Here is a 12,143-nt window from a genome sequence, read left to right as displayed (position 1 = left end):
TGTAAAATGCAATAGTGTGAGAGTAATAATATTAATAATACATGGCATTAAATAATATTATAAACTTAATATTAATGCTTTATATATGAATAAGAAACCCTTTATTATGAATAAATGAAATGAATTAAAACATACTAGATATTTACATTTTATTATAGAATATCATATTTTATTATCTATCTATCTATCTATAGGAAATGTATTACTTTTAGCTAATAAATACATTTTTAGTAAAAATTTCAAAAATATTATTTATAATAATAAAACAATTGTAACATTAAATAATACACTATAAGCTTATTTTTAAACAATAAATAAATCATAATTATTAATAATTAATTTTAATTACCATTAAACCCACAAGTGTAGACATCTGCTATATTTCCCATTGAATTTTACTTAAGGAAAATGTTACATTATGGAATTTATTTCTGTTCTATATAGAAGTTAATGCTGTTCAGCTCCCTGTTGTCAAGGATGAAGAATCCTACATAATATATAATGAAGAAAGATTTCAACAACCATACAGTTTACTCACACTTTACATGATCATTTATTACTATGATATGATCTTACAGTATGTTTTTACATGTGTTTGTGTTTTTAGGGAGTGTGAGGTACAGAATACTCCTCCTGTGACTGTGGAATGAACCCGGAGGCATTTCACTGGCTAATTATTCCACCTGTCAATCACAGAGTAAGAAGAAAAGACCAAAACCCGTCTCTGTGCTGGCTTTAAAATCTGTTCTCAGAGGAAGAACTGTTCATTTAAATGTCATTAACAAGAAGCCGAGTTTCATCAAGACACAAAACACAATGTAAATAAGTGGACGCTGCTGTAAAAACCTGTCTAATGAAATTAAACACAGTGTGTCAGATTGACATGAGCAACTCCCCAAAAACACCAGGTGTTTACAATAACTACACTTTAGCCCTGGAAAGAATGCATTTAAGTGCAGTATATCAAAAAAGTATTTGTGTTCACAAAAGGTTCACAAACTGGACTGAACTATTCATTCACAAACAGAACAGAATGATTTGTTTTCAAAAAGTGGACACAATGATTCATTTACAAACTGGATGGAAATTTGTTCAGAAATTTGGAAAAAGCATTTGTTTACATTTCATTTTCAAGATGGACTGACCAATTTGTTCAACAAATCAAAATGAATGAGTCATTCACAAATCAGACTGAACAATTTTGTCACAAACCGGTCTGAAGGAATCGTTCACTAATCAGACTAAACTATTCATTCGCACATCAGACTGAACAAATCATTCTTAAATGACTCGCTCAACTAGCTGAATGGTAACTAGGATAATAGCAAAGTATTTTAACATGACAAAATTATATACTTCATCTGTATAAATAAACAGGGAAGAAAAAGCTAAATCAAATCATCAGGATTTGTCACTGCAGTGCTCAATCTGTGTCTCTGTTGGCGGCTGATTCGTGCAAGTTCCCTGTAATCATCTACATATGTGGCATTTTACGCTTTTGATCCACAAAACGTGTGACAAACTGACTGGAGACTTCATAGAGTGCTTGTGAGTTATGCTTGTGTGACAGGAGTCCCATAATTCCCTGGGTGTGGACAGTAGTGACAGAGGGGAAAGTCTTTTGTGGTAAATCTTTTCCTGAGGTCTTTGATGTAGAGTCGAGGATGTGTCGTTTGTCAGTGTCGCAACAATAAGAGCCAAATCTCATTACCGGTCCATTCAGATCTCACTGTAAAAAGTCGACAGCATCAAAACGGTGTTGCAAAGATGATTGTTGGCCCGCAAATCTGGGAGCCCAGGATTGAACCTTGCGGTACTCCAGAATGAGGACGCAAACGATGTGGGGGGAAATGTCTGTGGTAAATGCCATAAAACTGCAGACCGTGAGAGAGCAAGTCGACAGCTGCAATGCAGATTTGCGATACCACACACCCAGATAACAGAGACGGAAAGGAGCTCGACCCACTTCCACCATGGCACACAAGAAACGTGATTCAATAAATGCAGCGAAAAAATTTACTGCTTTCTACACTGAACAAGTCAAATAAGTAGTTCTGAAACTGCAAACCTGCATGATTTCCTTTTGTCTGTTTAACATAAAGAAGACAATTAGTAGAACGTCCAGGCTGCTCTCTTCCATATAATGTAAGTGGATACAGAATGGAGCTGTCAGGCTCTAAAAAGGTTTCAAAAGTATCATAAAAGCATGAGAAATGTAGTCTATACATTGCATTATATTCCATTTAAATTATAATAAGATTTAATTTTAAAAAAAAATTTGAAAATAGGATTTTTAACAGTGACGTATTAAGCAAAAATGTATTTGTATATATAAAATGGTTTTATTTACTAATTTTACAATAAAAATATTTAAATATCAATAAATAATATTGTAAATTATATTTTGGTACTTCTACTGAAACTAATTCAAACCTATAATGTATTACATTAAACCTATAATAAATGATATAAATAATAATACTTATATAACTATAAAACGTTGATTCAATTGCTTTCCAATAAAACATATTCATCTCCTAATTAAAACCTTTATAACAATTTTTTTGAAGCATAAACGTGATGCTAGTTGCGCTGGTAACCAGTTTTGTACTGTGGTGTGAATAATTAATAGAGTTAATTTTTTTCACATTTAGTGGCTTATTTTGTGATATCTGTAGTACTTGAACATTTCTCCATCTATCCTTCATGCATTCTGATAGGGGGTTTCACAATTCTTCTTAATTCTCTATTCTTGTTCACTACTTTTCTTTCCATCCATCAGCCTTTGTTTGTACCAGTCTTTTGTTTCGCCCTCTTTCTGTGAGCTGCAGAGGGGGGTTGTTCCCTCCGGAGCAACAGCGTGCCAGTCCCCGTCGACGACGGTGGCGGTCTGCGTGTGTTTAAGGGGCTCAGTTGCGGTTCACGCGCAGGGAGATCGCATTGGCATGCAGCCTTTGAGGATTTTTAGAGCGTCTTCTGGTTTTAGGCAAGCGTGTAAGTGTGTGTGTGCGTTAGTATAATTAAGTTATGGCTCACAATTGGAAAGGGTCAATGGGGTCACGGTTTTGGGTTCTTTTACGTTTCTCACACACAATTCTGTCAACAGACAAACCCCAATGAGACAAGAAAGTTGAGGAACTCTGTTCCAAACCCTAGAGAGCTCACTAAGTAGGCAGCATATTAAGATTATGTCATATTAAGACATATTAAGAATATAATTCACTGAAAACCAAAATTAGAGATATAACAATAATTCAATCCAAATAAAATGTAATAATATAACTATTTTACCCAATCTTTGTGTGTTTTTATGCTGATTAGAGTACCACATGGTTAGCTTAGCAACATGCTAACACCATACTCTATTGAAATCAATTGTAAGTCAAGCCACCTGTGATGAATCCTGACTGTAACCTACGTTTCTACTAGTTAAGTTTCTGTCTTGGCCGGCTGCAGAAAGCTCCGCAGCTCGCTAGGTTTTGGAACGGCGTCACACTCTCTGTAATTCTCTCCATAAACTCCATGCTGCGATACAGATGCTGACGCCGCATGCTGTCAGGGCCCGTTTTAATAAAGGCAATACAGCAGGAATCCCTTTGAACTGCTCTTTATGATGGAAGTTCCTCATTTAATGATTTCACTGACATTTCCTGTAGCCGCCTTCACAGGCCAAACAGTTTACTCAAACAGCTTGTGTTTATTCGCTGGCTCTGTACGAAAGGTGTGGCCGCATTTCTGGAAAAGAAAAAGACAAGAATTTGAATAAAATAATTTACAATATTTATATTATTTATTACAAAAAAATATTTTTATTCTTCAGAGAGGTGTCTAAGAATGTCTTAGAAAAAGTTAAGGGTTTATATTTTGATTAAAGGTGCAGTCACATTGGCGAAATTTAGCATAAAAGGTTTTTGTCCAAAAAAAAAAGTATTGTCAAAGTGTAGTGATGGATGAAGCAGTCAAACCAACAGCTTTCTGTTGGTCAACATGGCAAATTCGCATCATCAACTGAAATCTATTCAGGGAAATCTTTTGCCTATTGAAATAACTGGATTTTGCCCACCAAAATTCGCCAAACAACAGTAAATGTGACTGCACCTTCAAACATTCATGCTGAACAAAGTACAATGGTGCATTCAAAAAGACTGCATTTACAAGTAAATTGCACATGAACACTACCAAAAGTTGATAATTATGAGTGGGAATCTCAGGATTTTATTTGAACCCTTAGTTTCCAAATTTGTGTTAGTGAGAAAACATGGTGGATGCAATGAATGCCACACATGAAGTTGATGGTAAATTTTTAATTTATTATAAAACTAGCCAAGCTGCATGTACCAGGGGCGTAGATTACGCGGGGGACGCGAATTTATTTAATACACGAGTTTCACAATTTGAGTTGAATTACTGAAATAAATGAACTTTTCCACGACATTCTAATTTATTGAGATGCACCTGTATATTGTACAAGTACGGTAGAATTCACGATTCAGTGTACAGAACCTTCATAAATTGTATAAAAACAAAGCAAATAGATTTGTCTGCATTATTTATTCATGTTGTAAAAGGAGTAAAAAATTTTGGCTGCATTTTTTGCAGAAATTGTATATCAGCATCTTGATTCAATCAAAGTGATTTGAACACGCCTGACATTGTAACTACGACTTCTCAATTTAGGGGGACTTAAAGGCAGCGAACAATCCATTCAGTTATTTGGCGGCCATCTTGTTAATGCTCCTGGACTGTATTTCCCAAAAGCATCATAACATAAGCCTAAGTTGATCGTAGCTCCATTGGTTTCAATGGGTCTACAATGTACTTAAGCTTACAATGCTTTTGGGAAACGCAGCCCTGGGCAGTTATTTTCTAGTCAAAACAAGTACAGCTCAAATCTACTTGAAAGAGTTCTTCAAAAATGCCAGAAATCCAACAAGCACCAATCCGTTCATCCGATTAGCACTTCCGCATGCTGTTCCTCAGTATTTCACCTCACAGGGTCTTAACGGAGGTCCCTTCCGCAGGTCCAGCGGCCAAACGAACGTGATTATGAGTTAAAACATCTGAGCTTGACTCAAACAGGGACTTTAGCCGTTCACGCTGGGTTCTAACCCAATTCAGACGATCGCCAGGCTTAATGGATGCTTTATTTTGGTCTGTGCCACATATTGTTCCTAAACCAAATGAAATATCATAAATAGTAGCACAGTTTCCATAACAATTCACTAATAATTTCTACATTTGAGTGTTTGTTCCAAAGCTAAGGCCGAACAATCCTCGTTTCAATGCAAATATATAAGCCAATACTACAATTCTTGGATTATCTCCAAACATTTGGTCAGTTGGCTCTTGCAACACCCAATCTGGGCCGTCAACAGCGGGGCACAACCGGGAAAGCTGTCCCGGGGCCTGGTCCGGGGCCAATTGCTGGGGCTGGGACCCCCTGAGGGCCTCCAATGTGGGACCCACCCACCAAAAAACGTTGTTGGGAGCCAAACAGAGCTTAAGCAACAGAATGGCTTGAATGATAAAATCTTCTGCCGAATGAATAAAGTTTAAGGACCTAGTCTTAAGTTACTTTTTCTTTTAGCAAAAATAGATATAGACAACATGTCAGCCATTAATTTCTCCCTAAGTAGCACTCAGTCTCTCAAACTGAATATTTCATTATAAGCCAATTAGCAAGCGTATAATCATTTATTGAATTAGCTGTTATGAATTCTGTGTACATGCGAGGGAGCCGCTGCATGGGCGAGTGTCACTCGTGATAAATAACAGAAATCTTAATGTTTTTTTCCCATGGTTAATAGTTCTGAGAGACACCTTATGAACAGCACGCACACCAAACCAGCCTCAAGAGAGATGAACCACACAAAAACGATGCTTTTATGCAAATACGCGCTGTTGCTCGGCGCTTTTAAACTCGTATAAGGAGTACTTTTAATAACTCTGTCCCATTTACAGACCATTTGGGAGAAAATAGAAAATATAGGCAAACTGTGAGACGCAAAAACAGCTGTTTTAATCATACACTGATACTTTTTATTCAGAAAAGTACTCTAAAGAACTTGCATCAACTTGACCTTAAAGGAAAAGTTAACTCAAAAACTAAAAATTGCTGAAAATGTACTCACCCTCAGGCCATCCAACATGTAAATGAATTTGTTTCTTCATGTGAACAGATTTGGATAAACTTTGCATTACATTACTCGCTCACCAATGGATCCTCTGCAGTGATTGGGTGCTATCAGTAAAATGTCAAGTTAAAAATGTCTTAATAATGAATTTGTTTCTTACAGACATGCAGTTTTTCACTTCAGAAGACAATAGAATTATTGTGGTCTTTTTATCAGCTGTTTGGACTCTCATTCTGACTGCACCCATTCACTGCAGAGGATCCATTGGTGAGAAAGTGATGCAATGCTATATTTCTCCAAATATGTTCCCATGAAGAAACAAACTCACTGCTGCGTCCGAATATGCCTACTTCCTTACTATATAGCATAGGTGAAAAACATTATGTGAAATGAGTAGTATGTCCGAACCATAGACTGTATAAAAACATGGACGTAGTGTCCGTGACGTCACCCGTAGTTTTCTGAAGAGCGTTTTTGAAGCTCAAAGTGGGCGGAGCAGGCCGTCGCCATCTTGGCAGCGCATCACCGCGCATCACTCCCGGATAATCGAAAATGGGCAAAGAGGCGGGCGCAGGTTGCTGAAGCCACGCCCACCTAGCTCGACTAAAAGCAAAATTAGGCAAAATTAGCTATATAGACCAAAATCATTTTTTGAACCAGGCTGTAAACATGGTTTTTTCTACTGTAAAGTTGGGCATTTTAACATGGGGAGTCTATGGGATTGACTCCCTTTTGCAGTCAGCCTCTAGCAGCCAGTTGACGAATTACAGTTTAAGTCACTTCCGTGTTGGCTTCACGAGAGAGTGCGGGAGGTTGCCGCTTGGTCCGAACACATAGTATTAATAAAATAGACGAAAAGTACCTTGATGACTTACTATTTGGCTTATAAGATTCCAAAATGCGCATCTGCGCAACTGATGCCAAGTCACATTATATCGAAAACATGGTAGATGTAATACGTCTGGATTTCATTCTCACTACACACATTCAAACTTTAAAGAACATACTTTTTTTAACGGTTACGAAGTTCGTTGCTCATCAAAGTGTACGATTTCAGATGCACTTAATGTTCGGAATAGTGTTTCTGCGGTAGTAATACTCTGCACACTGCACAGTATGCTATTTTTTGTAAGCATGAAATACGCAGATTTCCAACTTTATCCCATAATGCAATGTGTTCAACTCGACCTTATATTTCAGAAGAAATCACAGCCGCAATGTATGATTTCTATTTGATCACACTTCCAAAAGTAAAGACATTTTTACACAAAATTGAATATATTAAATAACTAAATATTTAAAATGGTTATCTGTGCATATGCATACTTTTTCACATACTATTTTTTAAAAAGAGTATATAGTGTACTGAAACACATTTGGTTCGTATTAAGATAGCAATCCTTTTTGAACATGCTCTTGTCATACACTGTATGAAAAAAACATGCCAAAATGTGTTTGTGCTCTATCAGGAATTCTCATTAAAATCTGTCATCTGAATCGCACCCTCCGTACTGATGCATACTGTGCTTGGTATTCCCTGTAAAAATCCTGCCTTTGTTTTTCCATATGGCTTTGGCGTGTTAACATCATTACACTAGAACTGTTAGCCTGCAGCAATGGGCATTAGCATAGCAGGAAAATCCTGTCCACAGGCCGGCTGCCAGTCGCCCGCAGACGCATCTGTGCGAGCTGTTTTCCAGGCAACTAGCGATGTCTCCGATGAAATCTCTTCTGGAGATGAATCATCTCAGATATGTGGTTGATTGAGCCAAAAGCTGTTAGGAAAATAGTATAAACTTTAGGAAATGTATTGTTGTGAAGTGCTTCAGGACATTTGTACAGTATGTGCTTTTGACATATGGACTTTTAGATGCATCGTGACTGGGAAAGAAAAGGTTCCTATCATCCTTACCCATCTGTTGCCTCAGGAAACAGTCTCATTTCTCTTTTTTTCCTCAGCCGGATTTCTGTGCAGACACGACAGAAAAATACTGATGAAGTGTGTTTTCAGCAGGGCGCGCCATCACTAAACCAGACCAATAAACACCAGCACCTGGGGGATTGCACCTATCAAAACCTGAGAGGAGAAGATGTTGCAACTACCTCCGATCTATCTATCATTTAATTTATAAAAGCTATTGAAAAACCGTCATGACTCGTGAGAAAAAGATATGGGAGGTAGAGTAACTACAGCAGATAAATTGCAACTCCTGCAGCTGATCTGTGACCTGCTGTTGCACATTGAGAAAGCGTTTAAAATGTCTGGAGCTAGTGCGTTTAACCCCAATAGAGGACCTGAGTGAGAGCAGGACCTGGCCAATAACTTTACCAATAATTCATAGTAGGGAAGCAAACTGGGCTAGCATGAAGGCATTTCAAAACAGCAGGTACACCTAGTTTTGGCCAAATTTTAAGGCAGCATTGAAAAAAGCCAAGATACTGTAATGCTAGAATACACTGCAACCCCGTAATTCTGATTGTTAATTTTGCATATTAAAATGTAATTACATTTTACTGTTTAATTAAGCAGCAAAAACAAATAAATACATAAAAATAAATAAATAGTAAAAATAGAAAAATAAATAAATAAAACTAAAATGCATAATAATGTATATACAGTGAATTGTACATTTTAAATAATATAGTGATTTGAAAAATTCTACATTATATAAATATAGTTTATATATAATATTTGTCTATCTATCTATCTATCTATCTATCCTATCTTTGTACTTATATCTATCTTTCTGTCTGTGATCTATCTATCTATCTGTCTGTATTTAAACAGTAAAATGTAGTTACATTTTACCGTTTAATTAAGCAGCAAAAATAAATAAATAAAAATAAAGAAACCGTAATAAAAATAATAGAAAAAATAAATTAATTAATTAATTGATAAACGATTTTTTTGATTGATAAAATGTTTTACATTTTATATAGTTTACTGTACATTTTAAATAACATATAGCAATTTAAACAAAAATTGTGTGTATGAAACATTTTAAATTTACATTAATGTCTGTATTTAGTGCATTAAAAATTTTAAATAACAGAAATTAAAAAAATGTAATTACAGTGCAGTGTACATTTTAAAAGCTATTGAAAAACCGTCATGACTCGTGAGAAAAAGATAGAGAGATATGGGAGGTAGAGTAACTACAGCAGATAAATTGCAACTCCTGCAGCTGATCTGTGACCTGCTGTTGCACATTGAGAAAGCGTTTAAAATGTCTGGAGCTAGTGCGTTTAACCCCAATAGAGGACCTGAGTGAGAGCAGGACCTGGCCAATAACTTTACCAATAATTCATAGCAGGGAAGCAAACTGGGCTAGCATGAAGGCATTTCAAAACAGCAGGTACACCTAGTTTTGGCCAAATTTTAAGGCAGCATTGAAAAAAGCCAAGATACTGTAATGCTAGAATACACTGCAACCCCGTAATTCTGATTGTTAATTTTGCATATTAAAATGTAATTACATTTTACTGTTTAATTAAGCAGCAAAAACAAATAAATACATAAAAATAAATAAATAGTAAAAATAGAAAAATAAATAAATAAAACTAAAATGCATAATAATTGCATTTTAATTAAACATTTTAAATTTACATTAATGTCTGTATTTAGTGCATTAAAAATTTTAAATAACAGAAATTAAAAAAATGTAATTACAGTGCAGTGTACATTTTAAATATAGTAAATATTTAAAAGGAATAAAAATTCTATACACACAGTACCGTGTATGATACATATGAAATAATATATAGTAAATTTTATACACATACAGTACACACACACACACACATATATAAAGAAATAAAATAAAATTGGCTGACATAATACTATGTAGGCGTTTTCCACAACCTAACATAAATATTCATCTGTAAAACCTTTAATGTCCTTTTTGCGACCTCCACGACCGCCTAAAAAAATCAATATGAGTAAATAAATAATAAATTAACAATGTGTTTTTCTGCTGGTCGCCTTCAGGACCCTGAATTAAGACCTCTGACCTACAGAAGCATCCGTGAGGCCACATGCACACATCCCACTCTCTCTTTAGAAGGAGAAAAGAGGAACTACAGCACAAAGAATCGGAAGGTTTTGAAAAGGGACAAAAATGTTGGAGAGGAAGTCAAAGAAATGGAGAAATGATGAGAGCCTTGGACGGACAAAAGCAATTAGGATGATGGTGGGGGCAGCCGTAGTGGTTCAACATTGAGAGATGGAGAAACATATCAATGGGCTGGAGGCCTTGAGTGCGATGAAAGAACCCCAGAGTGAAAGAGAGGCCCCCGAACAACAGGACTGGAGTGTGTGCGCGGGGGGTGTTTCTGTATCCCATATTGGCTGTAAACCTCTTATGATTACCCCCCTCCCCCCAAAATTGTATAGCTGGGATGGCTTCCATCACGTCGCTATGGCAACATAGAGTGGCCCGATGAGGGGATTGAAACAGCATTTGAGTCACAGAGCAGACTGACAGATCTGAGACAGACAGACAGATATCTTATTTTTTTGATTTTCACAAATAAATATGACTAGAAGACTCTACTAAGAGTCAATTTCCTAGCTTTGTTTTATGTGGTTCATTTTTTATTGAATTCATTCATTCATAATGGTTTATTTCTGAACTGAATGTGTATATGATCTGTGTGCTGAAATGCACGTTAGCGGACAGCTGTGAGCGAGATGCCTCTGGTGTCCCACAGTAAGGTGGACAGTTGACATGTGACCCCTGTGGGAGCAGGGTCAAAGGTCAACAGGTTCACAGAGGGTCAAGCTGCAAGTAATTATCTGACCAAGCTAAAGCACTACACTGATTACAATGACAGATTTACTATCTATCTATCGTTGGGAAAATATTTATTTGATCCCCTGTTGATTTTGTAAGTTTGCCCACTTACAAAGAAATGAAGGGTCTGTAATTTTTATCGTAGGTTTATTTTAAGACAGAACACCAACCAAAAAATCCAGAAAAAAACACATTATATAAAGGTTAGAAATTGATTTGCATTTCAGTGAGTGAAATAAGTATTTGATCCCCAAGCAAAACATGACTTAGTACTATCTATCTATCTATAGTTTTCCCATGTGTTTGATTGTTTATTGCTCCCAAGTGTGTCTCGTCAAGTCAAGTGTATTTATAGTGAGTCCTGTTCAGAGTTTCTTCGTCCAGTAATGTTCGTCTTTCCCCTCTACGTGTGTATTCCTGGTTCCACTGATGTTAATTAAAGTCTGTTTGTTTGAAGTCTACTCCACATCTCCTCGTTCCTCGCTCCATGCTCCTCACAGTAGCGAATCGTGACAATTATGATGCTGTTTTTGTAACATGGGAAATATGATTTTCAAAAGACAAGTTGCTGTCTAAATAACACCCAGATTTTTGACTGTAGAGGTAGTAACAGTACATCCGTAGTTGCAGATTGTAATCCAATAGATTCTGTTGTATTTTTGACCGCCTATCTGTATTTCTATCTATCTATCTATCTATCTGACCGCCTATCTGTATTTTTTATCTATCTATCTATCTATCTGACCATATATCTATCTGATCATCTATCTATCTATCTATCTATCTGACCGCCTATCTGTATTTCTATCTATCTATCTGACCGCCTATCTGTATTTCTATCTATCTATCTATCTATCTGACCGCCTATCTGTATTTTTTTATCTATCTATCTATCTATCTATCTATCTGACCATCTATCTGACCGCCTATCTGTATTTTTATCTATCTATCTATCTGACCATCTATCTATCTATCTATCTGACCGCCTATTTGTATTTTTATCTATCTATTTATCTATCTATCTATCTGACCGCCTATCTGTATTTTTATCTATCTATCTATCTATCTGAATGCCTAACTGTATTTATCTATCTATCTATCTATCTGACCGCCTATTTGTATTTTTATCTATCTATTTATCTATCTATCTATCTGACCGCCTATCTGTATTTTTATCTATCTATCTATCTATCTATCTATCTATCTGACCGCCTAT

The sequence above is a fragment of the Sinocyclocheilus rhinocerous genome, unplaced genomic scaffold (assembly GCF_001515625.1).
Source record: "Sinocyclocheilus rhinocerous isolate Xijiao unplaced genomic scaffold, SAMN03320098_v1.1 scaffold4554, whole genome shotgun sequence".
Classification (NCBI taxonomy): domain Eukaryota; kingdom Metazoa; phylum Chordata; class Actinopteri; order Cypriniformes; family Cyprinidae; genus Sinocyclocheilus; species Sinocyclocheilus rhinocerous.
This window is presented reverse-complemented; position numbering follows the sequence as displayed.